Below are 21,319 nucleotides of genomic sequence, written 5' to 3'. Positions count from 1 at the left end.
GCGGGGACCGACTCTGTCTCAGCTATCAGTCCTGGCGGGGAACCGCTCAGGGCCCAGTCCGAGCGATCGCTCCACTTGTCTGGGACCGATGGGCCCTCCTGCCCTGAGCGGGTGGGCAGGTGAACCTGTCCCTGTCAGGAAGAGTCCGGAGCTTCTCGGAGATAGGACTGGAGTGAATCAGAAGATTTTGGGCGGCAGCTTGAGAGCTTAGCTTTCTTTTTTCCTTTAAAGGCAGTATTGTCAGACTCTAGGAGAATTTTTTTGGGGGGGTGGGGGGTGGGGGTGGGGAAGACGGGCAAAGGAAAAAAAAAAGCAACGTAAATATGGCCCTGGTGCTGAGCGTCTTCTCTTCATCCCTTCCCGCATCGCCCAGCTGCTGTGCCCTTTCCAGACCTCCTGGCGGGGAGTCTTCCTCCCTCCCCCTTGCTTCCTCCCCTCCTTGGGGAGCCAGGCAGAAGTCACAGACTTCTGCAGAAGGATGGCCTTGGTGGTGATAGTCGGAGGGGGTCCCGGCGGTCGCGAGTTCGAGGTGGTCTAGAGTTAATTACATCCATTTTGGAGGTTGTTTAAAAGACTGTCGGGGTGCGCGTTGGGGAGGGTTAGTCTAGCGCACAGCTAGGGATGTAAGGAGGTGCGCGGCTGCAGACTCTGCGGACTGCGGTGTGGGGGGCTGAAACAGCGTCCTGCTGATCTGACAGCGAGAAAACTCCTGCAGCTTTAATCTTCTTAGATGGGCTCAGGAAACGTGATAGGCGCTGTTGGCTGAGCCTTGAAAGTTTCAATGAGCTTGTGAATTTTGACCATGACCTTACCTACTGCAGTCAGCCAGCTTCAGAGAGAGAGCTTGAGCCTGCTGCTCTGCTTTTGTTTTCAGTGGATGCCCAGGTGTCCCTTTCAGCATAATGTAAGTGACAGAAAGCCAGCGTGGTTTTTGCACTCTTAAATTAACAGAGTTGTTTAAAATGGCTCAGTATCTTTTATTTATAGTTTTCCTCCCAAGCAGAGCTGGAGAAAGGTGAAGCAATATGAAGATGATTGTGTTTATCTGGAACGTTTTAAAGAGTTGAGAAATCTATTACTTTACTGCTGGGTCTACTGGGGTTCATTTTACTGACATCTTTAGCTGTTAGGAATGTCAACTGTTAAAACAGCAGACAACAATGCACCCCCCCCCCCCCGTTTTATTTCAGAAAGCAAAGTTACAGTTTTCCATTGCCATAAGTCTCTAATTTAGTTATGTTTGGTTTTGTAAAGTTCTTTTTGTTATTTACCTTACTATTAGCAACTTCCTAATTATTGCAACTGGGCACGCACGGTTAATGCAGGTTGGGCGTGGACCCATGTTTACGGCCCCTTTAAATCTCCTTTTGGAATTCTGGTGTTTTGGTTAGGAGTCTATGTTTAAGTAGTGGCAACAAAATGCTGCTGGGGGTGGGAGTGGTGGGAAGAGTGACTGAGAATGTCTGGAAAAAGTTGCCATTGGGCACTTCACTGTAACATTTGGGTTGCTACCTTGTGTTTATTTTTGAGTTGCTACATTTGTTTTCCAGTTACTCTACTTGGAAAATACCGACTGAAAGATGGTGGGAACACCGAGTGTTACTTACTGTTGCTTTTAAGAAGTTACTAATTCTAAGCTTATACACTGCTAGCATAGTGTATCATTTAAGCATGTAATTAATTCAACACAAACATGCAGAGCCTGCCACAGTGGGAAGGTTGCTAAAATGTCTCTCCCTGTTGTCCATGTGCCTTTATTTTGAGGAATGTGAGTTGACATAAGGCAGTTGTTTTTCTTCATTTTTCTAACAATGTACTTTAAAAAAATAATACCTCCCTCACCATGCTTGGAAGTCATGTATTTCTGGTTGGTTTTATTTTAGGAAATGATTATTGGTACCCAGAAGATGTTTTACTATGCTTTTTTTGTGCACCAAAGTTTATAGAATAATATTAAAGAAAGTAAATCCACATTATCAATAATGAGCGTGTATGTAAATGGGGGACATTTGAGAAAGGATGGTAGAGAGGCAGATGATTCAAATCAGAGCCTTTCCCCTGTAATTCTAATGTAACTAGGATTAGCAAGGAGAATCTTACCATGGGTATAACAATTTTTTGCTTTTAAAATTCCATCAGACTCTTTATTGGACATTTAAAGCAACCATAAATTTGGAGCACTGAAAGGAAACCATACATTTTTTATCATGTGAGCGTCTCGTGGTGAAGTCTGTGCTTGAATTTTTAACTGAGACTTGGCATAGGAGCCAGTTTTGGGGATCAGTGTTTGTAGCTGGGAAAGGGGACTGTCGAACTAGATGAGCTGCAATCTTCCTTTAATTTGATGACAGCTATTTCTACAGCGTAACAGTTGATAGCGGCATCCCAGGAGTCCTGGAGTACACAGTGACCCTTGGGGTCTTCTCAAAGCCTATACTGGAAGAGGAAGAAGGCTGATTTTTAGGACACTGAACTGAGTTTGCCAGGTTGATTATAGCTGAACTTCATTGCCATCTATTAAATCAAAGTCTATTTGATTGAAATGTAGAAATTTACAATTAAGATGAAAACTTCCCAGTCCATTGTAGTGGTAATTAAAAAAAAAAATCTTGATTTGGACAATGCTCGGTGTAGAGAATAAGCTTGCCATTGTGCACTTAATTTGCTATGTTACTGCTTTCTAACTTAAAATCTCCATCAGTGAGTGGATCCGTGCCAATTTTTATTTTAAGCATTTTAAGCAGAGAATATAATTGAATACATAAAGGAAAAGATGACTTAAGGAGGCAGTTTTATCTTGTTACATTCAAAATTAAACTAAAAATGATCAGGCAGTTAGCGTCTTAAAGTGGTATTTTAGTAGTGCAGGGAGCATGTCGAATGTATGAGCCAAGACTTGTTTTAAATAGATATTTTAAAAGATTTTTATACACTGTGAAATGTGAGCTCTTTGGAGATTAGTATTTCAAACTCTATTTAGGTATATGAAGGGAGACACAGTGCTATCTGTACAAAGTAACTTATGTAAAACAAATATTGTTTTTAGAAATAGCCACTTTATTGCTATTAAGCCATTGTGGCTTCAAGCCATAGACACACAAATAATTTACAGGAAAATTCTTAAGTATTATAGGAACTTTGGAGATAGTCACAGTGTAAGAAAGGAGGGGAACCAGCCATGGTAAGAACCAGGTACAGTCGCACTTTCCTATCCAACCTGGCTTTATATACCTTTCTTTGTTCATAGCTGCCTGAGAAACGCTGTGGGACTAGGAACTGTTGACCTCCTAATTTTAACCTGTCATTCTGCTCCCCAAAAGGATGGCCTGTTTCCTAATTCAGGCCTGGAAATACTACCAAAGATCTTGACTTGTCTGGATTCAATCAGTTGTAGTTTCCTCTTGGACTAAGTAGTTAAAAACTATTCAGGAAATGAGCCCCTAGAGAGAGTTCCCAAGAGCTGGGTGGGCGGTGAGGCAGGCATCTGTCCTAGGAATAGAGTTGGTGTTGATCTTCATGCCTGTGGGGCGTCTGCTCAGGTCAGTCTTCTGACAACATGCCTTGTCATGTGTGGATTAGAGGATGCCGAGTTTTCCACGTGGGACATCTGAAACATGCATTTTATTCTCAACAAGGTGGGGATTGAAGATAGGTAATATTTTATTCCAAAAATGTAATTTTTCTGGGTTCCATGGGTTGATATTTGGATACAGACAAAAGGAGGTGCAGGAGAAGCAGGAGGAGGAAGAAGAGGAGGAAGAAGAGGAGGAAGAAGAAGAGGAGGAGGAGGATAGGTTTATAAGTGGTGTGGATTATTACTATGGAATGAGAGTGACTGAAAATGACATGATGAGGCAATTAAAATATAAAGAAGTTAGATACTAGACAGAGCTCACAAAGTGGAACCCAACCAGCCATGCATTCCAGAGCTAGCCCCACACCGTTTTTTCCTTTACTTTTCTAAAGAAAGAAACAGTCACACATGGCAGTTTACTATTAAGGCTTACTTAGTGTTCCCTTCAAAGATTAGTATTATCTTTTTCCAGTGTTCAGAATGCCGCCCCAAGGCAGGATGATCTGCTATGCCTTTAGAAAGACTGCCAATAAGAACTGCAGTACACCAACAGAATTGGTGTTAAGTTGATAGAGCAGTTAATTTTGCCAGCATGAACTTGAAATACATAAATCAACACTGACAGGAGTTGGTGCAATTTGGCAGGATTGTTTGTGGTCAGGCTGATTAGGATCAATTCCTGCTTTATTGTTTATGGGTTTTTGAGCAGCTGGTTTACCCACTTGAATCTCACTTTACGCATCCTTAACATGGACGATTGCCTCAAGGAACTATTTTGAGTGTTAAATGAGACAATGTATCCAAAGCCTACTGGTAAGTACTAAGGATTCAGTCATGATTCCTTAAACTGACCAAATTTAAATCAGTTATGTAGGCTGCAATTTGTGGATGATAGCTTTATTTGTTCCTGGTCTAGCTCCCAAATAATCGACACAAAGATCTATTAAGTTTATTAGCAAGCTTTAAGCACTCTGACTGGGCAAATATGCATTTATTTTAACCCTCTAAGCTATCTGCATCCTAGCCATAGGCCTGGTGTTATTTGTACTGTGAGTCTTGCTCTAGCTTGCTCTGCTCTGTATGTCCTCATGGTGAATCCCTTGGTGACCTCTCATCATGACTCCTGGACCTTCTGCCTCATGGTCACCTGTCCCTTCTTTCCTCGTGGTCATTCTCTTACTTTTTTTCCCCCCCTTCTGGGCTCCCCAGCTGAGATCAGAAGTTCAGCCTTCTTATCTCCTCTGCCCAGGCATAGTCTGAGTCAGCTCTTTATTGAGCAATCAGAAACATTTTTTTACATGACATTGAAACCAGAGGTGCTTGACCGTGCCATGGTCGGGACTGTAGACAGATGTCTGGTATATATACAGCAGCATCTGAATACATAGTGCACAAGACCACCCCCCACCCCCCCAACACAGTTATGTTGGTAACATATTAGTAAGCACTAGATCAACAGTTTTCCAAATTTATTATGCCTATAAATCACAAGGATCACTTGGGAACTTTTCAGACACTGATTCAGCAGGTCTTGTGAGTATGATTTTAGGTGGCGATGGTCTGAGCCTCTGAGCTGGTCTTAAGGAAGCAAGGCAGAGGAAGGAATGACTTTAAACAAATAAATGTTAAGAATTTGTCTCCCAGCTGTGTGTGATGAATTGCTTTCGCTCTCAACCTTCCTAATGGTGCTAAGCATTATTAATGTAATTACTTATGTTGTGGTGACCCCAGCCATAACATTATTTCATTGCTACTTCATAACTAATTTTGTTACTGTTTTGAATTGTAATGTAAATGTCTGATATGAAACTCCTGTAAAGGGGTCAGGACCCCCAGGTTGAGAACCACTGCCTTAATATGGTAACCCTGTAATAGAAATAGAAAAGCTAAGAGAGGGGATTGTGCATTGGAAAGGGATTTTATAGTTTATGAAATACTGACTTGCTGGTGAAGATTGTGGATAGCCTGGTTATCACCTTAGGGGATTAGAACTCCAGAACAATAGGAGGGTGGGAATAGAGTTGAGACTCCTCCACACACAGTTGGTAATTGTGGTAGTTTGAATGAGACTAGCCCCCATAGGCTCATATGTATAAATGCTTGGTTCATAGTTCATGGAACTGTTTGAGAAGGATTAGGAGAAGTGCCCTTTTGAAAGAGTGTCACTGGGCATGGGCTTTTAGGTCTCCAAAGTCCACATGAATCTCATTTTTCTCTGCTTCCTGCTTGAGGATGTAGATTGAAACATTCTATCCTGCAGGGAAGCCCCTTGAGCAGAAAGGTAAACAACTCAAAATGCTTCAGGAAGTCCCTGAAACTGACTATATTCTCTAGGTCTACCTACTAGAGTGAACAATAAAAGCCAAGAGTTCTTTGCAAAGTCAATGTGAGCTGCAATGCAGATTCTGAGATTAGACCAGCTGCCTAGAAGGAGCAGAAATAATATGAGCTACCTAGAAGACATTTAGATCAATTGAGGTGCCAGGAAAGGACACTCTCTAACCTGTTGAGCTGCAGGTGTGCAGTGTTTCAGGTTCCTGGCTTTGTGAGCTGCCACCCAATGCTGGGGTGGGCCTTGCTGATACAGCTGTCTCTGAGTCATTTCTGTTCCTTTGAGTAATTCCTTACCAATATTCCTGTAAATAATCCCAATAAAACTCATTGGTTCATCAAATTGGACTTTGATGGTATCCACACATTGGTCTGTCACGGGTTCTCCATCTGAGATGAATAGATGTACGTTTTGTGTCAGATATAAGATCTCAGTTACTGTTCCTGCACCATGCCTTCCTGCTGCCATGCTCCCTGTCATGCTGTTCATGAACATACCCTCTGAAACTATAAGAAAGCCCCTAATTTTTTTTTAATTTTTTATTAGGTATTTAGCTCATTTACATTTCCAATGCTATACCAAAAGTCCCCCATACCCACCCACCCCCACTCCCCTACCCACCCACTCCCCCTTTTTGGCCCTGGCGTTCCCCTGTACTGGGGCATATAAATTTTGCGTGTCCAATGGGCCTCTCTTTCCAGTGATGGCCAACTAGGCCATCTTTTGATACATATGCAGCTAGAGTCAAGAGCTCCGGGGTACTGGTTAGTTCATAATGTTGTTCCACCTATAGGGTTGCAGATCCCTTTAGCTCCTTGGGTACTTTCTCTAGCTCCTCCATTGGGAGCCCTGTGATCCATCCATTAGGTGACTGTGAGCATCCACTTCTGTGTTTGCTAGGCCCCGGCATAGTCTCACAAGAGACAGCTACATCTGGGTCCTTTCAATAAAATCTTGCTAGTGTATGCAATGGTGTCAGCGTTTGGATGCTGATTATGGGGTGGATCCCTGGATATGGCAGTCTCTACATGGTCCATCCTTTCATCTCAGCTCCAAACTTTGTCTCTGTAACTCCTTCCAAGGGTGTTTTGTTCCCACTTCTAAGGAGGGGCATAGTGTCCACACTTCAGTCTTCATTTTTCTTGAGTTTCATGTGTTTAGGAAATTATATCTTATATCTTGGGTATCCTAGGTTTTGGGCTAATATCCACTTATCAGTGAGTACATATTGTGTGAGTTCCTTTGTGAATGTGTTACCTCACTCAGGATGATGCCCTCCAGGTCCATCCATTTGGCTAGGAATTTCATAAATTCATTCTTTTTAATAGCTGAGTAGTACTCCATTGTGTAGATGTACCACATTTTCTGTATCCATTCCTCTGTTGAGGGGCATCTGGGTTCTTTCCAGCTTCTGGCTATTATAAATAAGGCTGCTATGAACATAGTGGTGCATGTGTCCTTCTTACCAGTTGGGGCATCTTCTGGATATATGCCCAGGAGAGGTATTGCTGGATCCTCCGGTAGTACTATGTCCAATTTTCTGAGGAACCGCCAGACTGATTTCCAGAGTGGTTGTACAAGCCTGCAATCCCACCAACAATGGAGGAGTGTTCCTCTTTCTCCACATCCACGCCAGCATCTGTTGTCACCTGAATTTTTGATCTTAGCCATTCTGACTGGTGTGAGGTGGAATCTCAGGGTTGTTTTGATTTGCATTTCCCTGATGATTAAGGATGTTGAACATTTTTTTAGGTGCTTCTCTGCCATTCGGTATTCCTCAGGTGAGAATTCTTTGTTCAGTTCTGAGCCCCATTTTTTAATGGGGTTATTTGATTTCCTGAAGTCCACCTTCTTGAGTTCTTTATATATGTTGGATATTAGTCCCCTATCTGATTTAGGATAGGTAAATATCCTTTCCCAATCTGTTGGTGGTCTTTTTGTCTTATTGACGGTGTCTTTTGCCTTGCAGAAACTTTGGAGTTTCATTAGGTCCCATTTGTCAATTCTCATTCTTACAGCACAAGCCATTGCTGTTCTGTTCAGGAATTTTTCCCCTGTGCCCATATCTTCAAGGCTTTTCCCCACTTTCTCCTCTATAAGTTTCAGTGTCTCTGGTTTTAAGTGAAGTTCCTTGATCCACTTAGATTTGAGAAAGCCCCTAATTAAGTGCCCGTTTTTATAAGATGCGTTGGTCATGATATCTTCACAGCAATAGAAAAGTAGCTAACACAGGCATCGAAGAATGGATTATTCACTATTCTTGTTGCTGTGAGAAAATACCTGCAAAAAGCAATTTAAGGTTTTGCTCACAGTGTAAGGTGACAGTCCAGCATGGCAGGGACCACATGGTGGTGGGAGCATGAGTGAGACAGTCGCATCAAGTCCGCAATCAAGACATAGGGAGAAATCAATGTTGGCTGATTGAGTCTGTGACCCCAGGCCATGGGATGGTGCTATCTGCCTTCAGGGTAGACCTTCTCTTCTCAGTTAAGCCTTCCTGGAAACAGAAACGCCCTTGTAGACACAACCCAAAGTCTGTTTCCATGGTGATTCAAAATCTTGTCTTGTTCACCAAATGGTGAAGTAGATCTCAGAAGGGGAAAGTAGAACTGTGGGCCTTTGAGAGAGGGACAGAGGAAGAAGAAAGAGGAAATAAGAAACAAGCTGAGAGAGGATGCTGAGAGTACAGGCTTGTGCACCTTGAGGGTCATTGCTTCAGGGAAGGAGGGAGGGAGAGAGATAGTAAGATTAACTATCAAAAGCATCAGTGAATGAATTTTTATTTTTCTGGAAGATTGGGAATGGAGGTGAGAAATACCATCCAATTTAGAAATATGTTTTATCTCTCTCTTACTGTTTATCCCTTGATTCAGCCAAGTTTCCCTCATTTCTAGACTGTTGCTTGAGCTTTTTAGCTAAGGTCTCTCTCAGTGTCTCTCTCTCTTTCTCTCTCTCTCTCTCTCTCTCTCTCTCTTTCTCTCTCTCTCTGTACTTTTATTACCATTTCTTTAATTTATTGCTCCAGGGAGCCCTATGGTAGTGAGAGAAAGGCACTATTCCCTTCTCAAAATAATGCTCTTAAATGAATTCTGTTGAGTTCACTGTTTCCCTGAATTCTGTTTGTGGACTGTACAGGGATTCAAGGGGCCTAGTGAAGAACACTTCCAAGGATAAAGTGATCGTGGAGTAGGGAGATGATGCAGGCAGCAGTGGTTGAAGGATGAACAGAGAACTCGAGCAGGGTGACCTCATGAAGCCATGCCAAGTGACCTGTATCCTTACCCTAGGTCCAGGAGTCTTACCATTTCCTTTAGATCTTTCTTCCACAGTTCCTCGTGTTCAAAGCTGTTCTTGGGTAGACAAATTGTGAACTGTTGATATTGGGTAAAACTGTTTGAAAACACCCTTTTCCCACGATAGAAAAGAAAATCATTGCTATGTGAAAAGCATGTAGGCAGAGATAAATATATAATCTATTCATAGGAAAATGTTGTTGAGAGTTTTAAAACAGGGACTTAGTGTGTTGGTCAGAACTCTTGTCATTGTGATAACTAACAAGCTAACCTAAGAGTAACAGCCACAAGGAAGAAAGGCCTACTTTGGCTCCTGGCCTACGGGATGACAGTGCTGAGAGCATGGGGCTGATGCTGCAGAGTGGGAGTACAGGAAGTGGCAAGGGCCAAAATATTCCCTTCAAAGGCATGGTCTTAGCGACCCACCCACTTTTTAAAACTAGGTCCTGATCTTTTGGCTACTTTGTGGGTTCTTTTTTCTTCCACCCTTCTCAACCCCTTTTCTTTGATCCTTTCAACCCCCTAACACTAAATAAGAGAAGAAAAGATAGAGGGTAAAGGAAAGAGATCCTTAAATAAGGTCAGGAGTGAGAAAGGGGAAGACATTATTGTTAGATTACTTCCTGTTGATTGGGACATCAAGTTACTTGGGGGCAAGTTTGATTGCCACTGTCAGGATAACTAATTTCTTACTGTTTTTTCTTTGTACACTGCCACCTGGATCAACAGCAACCAACCAATAACCCACCCTTCCTTTCAGGGCCTTAGCATTTATATATCTTCTGAAAAGTCCCCAGAATTCCAACATCACCAATTGCAGAAACTGTCTGCAGTTGGCAAAATCACTCCCCGACCAGAGCACGAGGCAAATCATACTCAGCAATCCCATATCCTATACCTGGGATTAAAACAAAAATATATTCGTATAATATTTCTGTGGTCTTTTTTTTTTTTTTTAAGAAATCAGAAAGCCAAAATTCTCATTATACCTTCAGATTACCATCTTCCAAAAGTCTTTTAAAATTTGAACCTCTCAAGAGTTAAACTATTGAATATGCTGGAGCTTGTATGGTTTAACCTTCTCTGGAAACAAAGACTCAGTCATCTTCTAGGCTAGTCAGAATTAACTATCACACTTACCTAAAAGTTACAGTTGTTTGTCAATCTTTAATTTTTAAAGGTTTGGTTTGGCTCACAGGTTTTTTTTTTAAAGTAAATTATGTATTTATTGCACTATGTATGCAGCATGTGTGATTTATATATTCATTTCTAAGCATGTTGAATGTGTGGAGGTCAAAGCATAATTTTGTGCATTGGTTTTCTCCCTCCACCTTTACACGGCTCCAGGCATGAATATCAAGTGGTCAGGCTTGCTCAGCAGGCACCTTTTAGTCTCTGAGCTATCTTGCCATCCCTAGTTAAATGTTTCAATTCTAAGTATTCATAATTTTTCAAATGGAAGTAGTTAGGAGCTGGGTTGTGGCCTGGAGCACGAATAGTACTTCATAGGAAGGTAGTGACGCGGATGCAGTTAGGATAGGTGTTCTTTATCTTGTACTGGGTTATGTCTAGATAAACCTAGCATAGTTGAATATATCACTAGTGTATTTAATACCTCTAGGCATCATAGTTCAGGCTAGCCTATTTTAAGTATGCTTAGAACACTTATTCTTGCCTACATTTAGGCAAGATTGTGTGTCTTAGTTGATTTTCCAATTGTGATAAAATACCCTGATAAAAAGCAACTTGAGGAATATTTGTGTTTATCATTCTGTGTTACAGACCAGGGAGACAAAGAGGTAGAAATTTGAGATAGTTGCTCGCATTGTATCCTTAGCTAAGCAGGGAGGGATGAATGTGTGTACCCAGTTGACTTCCTTTTATACAGTCTGGTATCTCAGCCTAAGGAATGATGACACTCACAGTGGGTGCGTCTTCTTGACTCAAATTAATCACGATAATTCCACACAAGAAGCCCAGAGACCATTTTCAGAAGTATTTCTAGATCTCAGCAAGTTGACATTGGGATCAGTCTTCACACAAAATATATGAAATTTGTCTTTGTTGTTGAAATAAAGTCTTGACTATCATGCACTTTGTTGAATGTAGTCTGAAAGGAAAAACGGAAATGGGCATATGAGTATACTTTGTACAATTGGAGGTTGAAAAATTATAAGTCATGTTTGGACTGTACTTATAGACCGCCTAAGTAGCTGCTGGTACACATTCTTATTAAATGGTAGCTTCCATTATTATTTTAAAAACACTATGAGTGCTAAGACATACCAAGTTATTAGGTCATAAATAAATTAATTGTTACTTTATCCTGGCTCATAATATCAGATTACCATTGGATTTAGTATTATGTATTTGTGAGTTATTGTAGGTTGGCCTGATGTTGCTTGCATTCTAATGGTAATACTGATTCTTTAAGACCTGGTTGCCCCAGAGACAGGAGCATCTGCAGGTCGACCCAACTGACAAGTGATGCTATGAGACCTTGCCTCCAGTTACTTTTGATTGTGAATAAAGATGACAACAGCCAATAGCTGGGCAGAAAAGGCATAACTGGGTTTTATGGTTCCCTGGCTGAAGGTTAAAGGAAAACCACGAAAGAGGGGAGAAGGCCAGTAGAGGAGAAGCCACCATGGGTTAGGTGAGTCATGAAAACGTGGCCCTAAGAGCTGGCCAGTTGGAGTTAAGAGCAGCTCAGATGAAACATAGTAAATAATAACTTGGGGTTATCAATAGAAAAGTAAATTCTAGTAGCATAGAAAGTATCTGCTCTTGTGCTGTTTGTAAATAATAAAAGTTGTGTGTCTTTTATCCAGGAACTAGTTAATCAAGCCACAAACTGGGATTAAAAATTCCTACAAGTTATGAATCGTTATTTTAGAATTTTCCATTTGTCCTGGCTTTGCTTTATCTATTTTGTTACTGCATTCTTCTTCTTTTTTTTTTTTTTTTCAATCTTTAATGCCTCCACTAGTGACTTGGTGATTAGAGGTGTCAAAATCTAATTTACAGTCATTAAATATAAATTATATGAACTATTGAATTGATATCTCACCTTTCTGTTTTTTTCTTTAACATAAGAGACACTTCAAGGTGCTTCAGCTGCAAATTGAAGCAACCATAGAACTTCAGTGTGTGTTTCTTCCTGGTCCAATTACAATGTTCTTCCCTGGATTCTTGAACGGTTCCTGTGCAGATGGCCCCTCTAACCTAATGTACTTTATATACCAATCTCATATGCTCCTTCCTTTTCTCTATGACAAACACTGTCTAAAACAGTTGCTTACATGTGTATTATTATTCTCTCTCACATACATTCAGTAATTTGCAGAGAATGAAAATCCTGTCATATATATATACCCTAAAAATGCTTTTATATAGAGTTGGCATTCAAAAAAATACCACTGAATAAGTGGTCCATTTGTCCCCTCACTGGTGTCTCAGGAGCCCTTCCACATCCAGTCCTCATGGCCATGCAAAGGATGTTTGGGTGATGAGTGAGCACTGTACTAGAACATTTTGCTGAGCTGGTTGTGCAATGTCTTAAGATGGGGGAACTTGCTGCAAGGTATAAGAGGTGTGGGGAACCACAGGGCCGGACCCAAGGGAGAGCTGGGTTCACCGAGCAGGCTGGAGCCTTGCCTACACGCCCCACCCACTCCCCCAGCAGAGAGACTTCAGAGAAGCAACTTCCTCAGACGCTGGTGGAAGCAAAAGGCCCACCAAGTGAAGTGTGCGAAGACTGAAGTTGTTTCTAAATAAGAGATGCTACAGCAGAGATGCACACAGCAGAGTCACAGCCCAGTGTCCTCATGCCTCATGCCTCGTTCCATCGAGTTTGAATCTCTGGAGACCTTCAGACATATCTCTAAAATGTCCCATCCTCAAAAGATGTGCCTTAAGTTATATTCCATAAGCATATCAGATGGTGATAGCCCCCTGTCTCCGTCTTCCGGGTGTTTTCCAGCGGGTGTTGTTTCTTCTGGTTCTTCCCGGGCTCCTTACTGCCACACCTACGTGGTTCTTCTGAAGGAGGACTTCTGAAATCTTAGGGTGGAAGTATGACGCACGGAAAGGTGTTGTTTGTGTCACATGTCTCTGGGTACTCTACTTTGAACACACCCACATTACTTGGACCTCTTGGTAATGTGAATTTGGGCTGCGTCAGTCTGTCTTTTCCTTTTTTCTTTCTTAAATTAGTGTTTTGCCTGCATGTGTATGTGTGTGAGGGTGTCGGAGTTGCCATGTGAGTGCTGGGATTTGAACATGGGTCCTCTCGAGTAGTCAATGCTCTTGAACCATGGAGCCATCTCTCAGCCCCAAGAGTGTCAGTCTTTAACACAGCCACAGGGAAAAGGGATTTCTTGATGGACTCCACTTCTTGGTTGGGTTAGGCTCTGTCCTGAGTTTCTGTGAACACTAAGTGATAGGGACAGTTGACTGGCTTTGGCAGGCCATCTCTCCAGCTACCCTGGTTCTCCAAGCCTTTAAGAGGGTATTTTGAAAACCAGCTTGTTTCTGATAGCAGAACTAGAACCCCAGCTCTGCCCCCTCCCCTCCTATTCTCCCCCTCTGGCCCTAGACTAGGGTTGCAAGCTTGGGCAACCATCCATGTGTCTTAGTTCACTTTCTGTTTCTGTGATTTAACAATATAACCAAACACAACTTTGAGAGGAAAGGGTTTATTTTAGCTTAATGGTTCACAGTCCATCACAGAGGGAAGTCAGAGCAGGAACCTGGAGGCAGGAACTGAAGCAGAGACCATGGAGAAGTGCTGTTTCCTGGCTTGTTCCTCATGGCTCACCCAGTTTGTTTTCTTATTCCAGGACCACTTGTCCAGGGATAGTACCAGCCCACAGTGGGCTGGTCCCTTCCACCTACATGATTAAGCAAGAGAACACCTGCCTATCAGCAGCTGATAGAGGCATTGTCTCACTTGAGGTCCATCTTCTCAGATAGTGCTAGCTTCTGCTGAAGTGACATAAGCTTTTGTCGTCCTATATAACTTAGGTTGTCTTCTGGGAACTCAGTCTTACTGCATGCATGGCAGGCATTTTACTGACTGGGCTTCAGCCCTTCCACCATTGATTAGTGACCCTTCATCTGTTAAGTCTGTCAAGGCCCCTTCTAACTTTATTGTTGTGGGAGGAAAATAATCTTGGCTTTTTCAAACGTGAATATATTTCAGTGCATCATAATTCTTTATTTTCCCCCATTTTCAACCCAAACCAACTGCCTTGTGAGTGGGTTGTTAAAAGGGGAATGTCAAGAGAGTGCGATTGGTTAAGTCCATTTCTAGTATTGGGCAGGGAGCCTAGGCTCTTAAAACTAACCCAGCGATTCCTGTTGATTATATTGGAGAAGGGGGGAAATTTTTATTACCTTTTCAAGACTATAACTGTGTTGGCTTTAGTGTGCGTGAGCTCAGTGCCTGTTGAAACATCCGTGTAAGGAGTTTGCCATTGTGGCTCATCACTTTGGAGGGTTCTCTCCGTATTTGCCAGACATCACGGCAGTGCAAGGCATAGCAGAGAACAGTTGTTCACCTCAAGTGAACAGGAAGGAGAGAGCAACAGGAAGTGGCCTGGAGCAGTGCACCTCAGTGACCCTCCTTCTTTTGATAGCCCTGCCTCCTAAAGACTGGGAAACCTAAAGTAGTTACCAGCTGGAGACCAAGTATTCAGAATATTATCCCACGAGAGGTAGACCTTCCTGATTGACAATAGACTTTTTTCTCACATAATATGTCCTAATTAAGGTTTCCTGTCTCTCTGTTTCTCCAGTTCCTTCTCACCTCCCCTCATACCCCCACCCAGCCCCTTCTTGTCTCTCACTGGATGGAAAACAAATAGATTTCTAAGGGATTATAATAAGATATAATAAAATAAAATAAAAACTAACACAAGGTCTAAGACAAAACAGAAGGAACAGAGCCCAAGAGAAGGCACAAGAGGAGATGGATGCCGAGAGCCACTCATCTGCATGCTCGGAAGTCCCATAAAACACTAAACTGGAAGCCACAGATCATACCCAGAGGACCTGTAGGGGAGAGAGGGAGGGGAGAATATATATGTAACCAACATAAAATAAAGATAAAAAATAAGATTAAAAAAATAAAGGCCTGGCATGACATGAGAAAGGAACCCTCACAGAGGCCTTTGAGTTCCTTTTCTGTTGTCTGTCTACTGCTGGGCATGCAGCCTGTCCTTAGAGTTATTTGTTTCCGCAGTGAGACGCCCTTTGAGAAAACAGATTTTCATTTGCTGCTTGCTACCAATTGGAGACAGCTTCTGGGTTAAGCATAGGGACTTAACGATTACTCCTTTCAACTGAAGGACCTGTGCAGGCTCTGTGGGAGCTGCCTCAGTCTCTGTGAGTTCATCTGTGCATTGGTCCCATTGTATTGAGAAGGCCTTAGCGTCTTCTGTCACCTCTGGCTCTTTTATTCTTTCCACCTCCTCTTCTGCAGGGTTCCTTAGGCGAGCAGTGATTTGATGGAGACATCCCATTCATGGCTGAGTGTTCCAGGGCATCTCATTCTCTGCATGATGTTTGGCTCTAGGTCTCTGCATTTGTTCTGTTCTGCTGCAGGAGGAAGCTTCTCTGATGATGGCTGAGCAAGGCCCTGATACAGGAGTGTAACAGGATGTCTTTAGGAATCAGTTTATTGCTACATTCTTTTAGTAGAAGTGTTTGGTTTCCCCCTTGGTCCTTGGGCTACATTTTCTAGTCTCAGGGCCTTGGACCCAAGCAGTGTCAGGTGTGGGTTCTATCTCATGGCGTGAGCTTTAAGTCAAACCAGATATCCTACAAGCTTTGTGCAGCTATTGCACTAGCATTTCTTGCAGCCAAGGACACCGATGTAGATATTCACTTTTTTTTTTCCAGACAGGGTTTCTCTGTGTAGCCCTGCCTGTCCTAGAACTCACTCTGTAGACCTGGCTGACTTCAAACTCAGAAATCTGCCTGCCTCTGCCTCCCAAGTACTGGGATTAAATGCGTGCACCACCACTGCCCGGTGAAACAAATATTCTTAATCAAAACTTTAAGATAAATTCTTTTATTTATTCTACACAAAATTATTATCCATTTATTAAATATTAGATGCTGATCAAGACCTTAAGAAGAGCGGCAAGGTCTTAGCTTTGTAAGGAGGGAGTCTACTACATTCTGACTGGGAAGATAGGTATGGGATTGTAGGTTGGGAAATAGGTGGGGTCACAGAAATGCCTCACTTTGTGAATTTGGTGGCTTGTAACTGTGACAGTTACTAATCAGAGTAGCAAAAGGCAGGTGGGAGGAGGTACAGGTGGTGAGGCTGACCAGCTCCTGCCAGCCCCCAGATCAGGACCCAAAGCAGCTTTATTTTCTCCTGGAGTACTACAGTCTCTAATTGTGGTGTGTATGAGTGTGCACATGTGCATGTGTGCCCATGTGTGTTTGTGTGTTCAAGTGTGTGTTTGTATGCATGAGTGTGTGTGCAGGTATATATGTGTGTGTACATGTGGGCATGTGCATGTGTGTATGTATGTGTGTACACATGTGGGTATGCATGCCTCTGTGTGCCTGTATGTGGGCATGTATGCCTGTATGTGTGTGTGTGTATGTACATGTGGGTATGTGTGCCTGTGTGTTATGTGTGTGTATGTGTGCGTGTGCAGAGACCAGAGGTTGGGAGTCTTCCTCTGTTGCTGTCTACTTTACTGAGATAGGGCCTCTCTTTGAACATGAAACAGCATTCCAGCTAGACTGCCTGGGAAGCGTATCACCTTTCCTGGTATTTTTATAGATTAGAACTCACATACTACCTAGTTTACCTGTTCCCAGATCTGGGTACATCGATATTATAATCAGCCATTCTCAATCCCAGTTTCAGACTTATTAAGAATGAGACAAAGCCTAGGTATGTATCCGAAGACGACCCACTGTGGCTTTCGTAGCTGGGTAGCTGTGCACCACCTGAGTGGGTGTGGTCATTCTTCCAGACATCCTGCCCAGGGCACTCCTAACAACTCAGACCCTGGGGTGCACAGATGTTCCAGGGCAGCAGAGGAGAATTTGTAGTGTTCCAGTGGGATCTTGAAATTCCTTGGGGTTTGGGCTGGAGCTTATGTGGTAGGGAAACTAAGGAAGGTGGGTGTAAGCACGGTAATTAGCAAATAGAACAGCAAGAAGCATGAAGGGCCTTGGGACTGCTGAACCTTTCTTCTGGTACAAATTGCTTCTTCTACTTAAGTGTGTGTGTGTGTGTGTGTGTGTGTGTGTGTGTGTATAATGCATGTGCACTGCCTATGAAATTTAAGTGCTCTGCATGAATGCCCAGTGCCCTCAAAAGCCAGAAGAGAGTGTCAGGTTCCCTGGCATTGGGGTTACAGATAGTTGTGAGGCTCTATGTGGGTGCTGGGAAGTGGAGCAGCTGGTGCGCTCGGCCGCTGAGCTGTCTCCCCTTCTTCTCCTTTTATAGTTCTACTCATTTCCATTTTTAAGACCATACTGCTGTTTAAATGGTGTCTGTTTGCACTTGTTTCTGTAGGCTTGGTCCTTTATGGCTTGAATCCTGTCTGGAAGCTGCTGAATACTTTTTCTTTCAGCGTTCGGTGTCATCCGCAATTATACAGAGTATCGTTTGTAATAAGCATTGCTTGGCTTGGTTGTTTGCTCTGAAGGTTCAGTAGTAGTAACCCTAAGAGCGAGCTCTCTATGGTGCCACATAGAGCCCCGGCTGTGGGAATAGGTGGGAGCTGACTTGAGCATTGCCTCATGCACAACATGTCTAGTGCTACCTTAGCAGGATAAGCACTGTAACTCGCAGCTCACAGGGAGCTGACTTTCTCGTGCTTAGAGGGGCCAGTGTGCTGCAGTGCTCCGCATGCCTGGCTTTCTCAGCATGTATCAAACATTCCTCATCTCAGCTTCCCGGATGGAGTAATTCTTATTACTCTGATAAAATACCTATCCGAAGCAACTTAATGTTGTAATTATTTAATATCAAAGGGGGGGTTTCTGCCCCACCTTTACACATTTGGTTCCCAGATAAAAGGCATACAGCTTTTATAGTTAGAGCTGGGCAGATATCTCCCCTCTAAGTTATCTGACTTTACTTCCCCATCAACAACCCCAAGTTACAACTTGCCATGTTCTATTTGGGCAGCTCTTACCTCATGGCCATGTTTTCATGACTCCCCTACCCAAGGAATCTTCTCTATTTTCCACCTCCTCTTTCACCTCCTCTTGGTTCTCCTCCAGTTCACGAGCCTGAGAACCCAAACTCTGCCTACCTCTCTTCTGCCCCGCTATAGGTTGTAGGCATCTTTATTCACCAATCAGGGATGACTTGGGGGACAAGATTGCATAGCATCACTTGGGTCTACATGCAGATTTACTCATCCCTGGGAGCAACCAGGCATTGGGAGCAGTATTTAGCATTATAATACATAGAAAAAGAGCAAGCCTCAACAACTTAAGGAAGGCTTTGCTTTTGGCTCATTGTTTTGGGGCACTTCCCATCATGGCAGGGAAACTGAGGCAGCTCATCTTACATCTGTGGTAGGGAGGCAGAGAGTGAATGCTGGTGCTCACCTCACTTTCCTTTCTAAACACTCCAGTACCTCAGCCACGCTTCTTCAGATAGGTTTTCCCACTTCAGTTAACTGAGTCTAGAAATGTTCTCACAGACATGCCCAGTCTCTTTAGTGAGGCTAGACCCTGTCCAGCTGACAATATTAACCCATCATATCAAGTCTCTGTATCCTTGAAGAAGCTTTCAAGAGGCATACTTGCTGGAAAGAATCTTGGCAGAATTGATTCTGTTTTAGAAATAAATGCAGGGTTATGCAGTCTCCTTTGGCCTATGCTTGTTATGCATCCAAATTGATGTATAGGAGATAGGTAAGCAGGGGATGTAGCCAGCGATGCAGGAATCCATCCTTCCAGTTTCCTTTGAGTCTATCACTGCTCAGCACCTCTGAGTAGTAGGAGCTGGATACAGAGTGTATCAGCAGGGAGGACAGGAGGGGGTTGGCAGACTAGATTGTGCACCTTGCTCAGCTGGCCATGGCTTTCCTCCTGTTCCTGTGCCAGGAATTCCATCCCAGAATATGTTTTTAGAGTTTTGGGTTTTTTCATTTGCATTTTTTGTTTTTATGTTTTTCGTTTGTTTTGTTTTGTGGTTTTTCATTTTCATTCTGGTGATGGAGTTCTATAGATTTTTATGATCTCCCTAAAATTTGTGTGTGTGTAGAATTTAAATCTTTTGGGGAATACACAAATTACATCACAGCAGAAGGGGTCACATTTACAGGTTATTGTGATTAGCTGTGAGCCCAGCCCAGCATTCTTGTAAACACACACAGACATGGTTGGTTGGTTGGTTGGTTGGTTGGTTGGTTGTTGGTTGGTTGGTTCCATGGAGTGGAGGCCTTGCTGTCTTAAGTAATCCCTTGTCTAAAAAGTGTAGAGATATATTCTAAACATGAATGTTGAGAAGTGTGGAGACACTGTCTAAGCATGAGTGTGTCTTTAAAGGCTTTTAGCCTGGGGAGCGGAGACCATAGCCATGTGTGTGCTGGACGAGTGATCGCTCTACCATCAAGCTCCACCTCTAACCTGCAAACAGAGCTCCTTATGGGCCCTTTGAATCTCCTGGGGAATTTGCTTCCCGCCCTCCTGTATCCTGACTTCCTGCATTCCCCAATATATTCAGATCTCTCAAGGGTGTGCTCTGACCAGTTTCCACGCCCCTCTGTGCTAGTTAGTAATCCACTGCCTCCTTCAGCATCCACCCTTGCAGGCCAGCTTGCAAGTGTACGTTTGGAGCAGAACTCAGTTATGAGTTAGGTCCAAGTGCTTTGGTGTAGAAAGGTCTCTGCAGCAATGGTTTTGATAAGCCAGCGAGGTGCTTTCCCCCCACACTCAGCCAACACGGGAAGAGAGCAGTAATCTTAAGTGACATTCTAAAATGGAAAGAAAAGAAAGAGATGAAGGGAAGCTAGTGCGTCCCTTTGTCATGTTCTTCTCCTTTATGGTTAAAAATTCCGAGTGAATATTTGATCAAGTTTATAGCTAGTGGGGGTTATTTTCTTAATGTGTTATGTGTTAGTGAGTATTACAAAGCATATTCTGATGTGTCTTTGAGTGGTGTGTTCACATAGTTTCAATAGAATTTAAATTTCGCTATCACTATGCGAGGTCCTTTCTAAGAAGCGAGAAGATGAACATAAGCATCGCTGTAAAGAATAGTTACCGTAACTGTCCCACAGCAACCAGTTCACTGGCTCACTCTTTCTCCCCGGCAGCTTTTAGGACACTGACATTATATTGTCTTTGTATTTTCTTATCTTCCTGTGCATTTTTCACAATGAAACTTTAACTGTTTTGTTTTTGTTGTTGTTACTATTGTTGCTTTTGAGAAAAATACAAACCTTTAGCCTAATACTTGCTATGTAGACCAAGCTGGTTCACAGAGATCTGCTCGACTCTGCCTTCCAAGCTTGTGTGTTAATATCCCCTGCAGATTTTAATTTGTAATGCATAGTTTTATGTTAAGGACGGTTTCATGTTCTGTCCATTGGCTCTAGCCTTTACTGTTGTAAGTGCTGCTGCTGTCTGGGTAACATTTACTCTTATGTTGACTGACCCCCTAGGACACAGTGTCCTTCATGGGAATTACATGGTGAAAGTGTAGGCATACTATAGGGTCATGACATGTGCTACCCTACCACATTCTAAAAGATGTCTTCGTTTTAGAGTTAACTTCTTCACCCTGTGTCTTGCTTTGAATATTTCAAAGTTGAATACCAGTAAAGGATGCCTTTTGTTTATATATGGCATAACTTTTGCTATAGTTCTCTATTTCTAATGACCTCTGAAAGCCTAGTGTTCCTAGCTGCAGCACTGTGTGGGTGGTGGTAAAGAATTGAGCAAGTGCCTGATAAAAGGAAGTTTGGTCTGTGGTACTTGCCCTAGAAGGAGATTTTGTGGCCCTGGGTCCTCCTCTCTTAGCCTTTCCTCTTTAGTTTCTTCTCTTTCTCCCATGGAGGGAGCAGGTCTTGTACCAGATGCTAGGTAGAAATAATGCATCATGATGGATCGGCTCCACAGGCCCAG

General features: G+C 42.8%; 1 protein-coding gene across 7 annotated transcripts in view; it reads left to right on the top strand.

Moving 5' to 3' along the window:
* Positions 1 to 21,319, top strand: part of Pip4k2a (phosphatidylinositol-5-phosphate 4-kinase, type II, alpha) — a 156,037-nt gene that overhangs the window by 778 nt on the left and 133,940 nt on the right. The window lies entirely within an intron of this gene.

This window comes from Mus musculus, chromosome 2, assembly GCF_000001635.26.
Source record: "Mus musculus strain C57BL/6J chromosome 2, GRCm38.p6 C57BL/6J".
In the NCBI taxonomy this organism is placed as follows: Eukaryota; Metazoa; Chordata; class Mammalia; order Rodentia; family Muridae; genus Mus; species Mus musculus.
The sequence above is the reverse complement of the archived record's forward strand: the minus strand, read 5'-3'. Positions and strand labels throughout refer to the sequence as shown.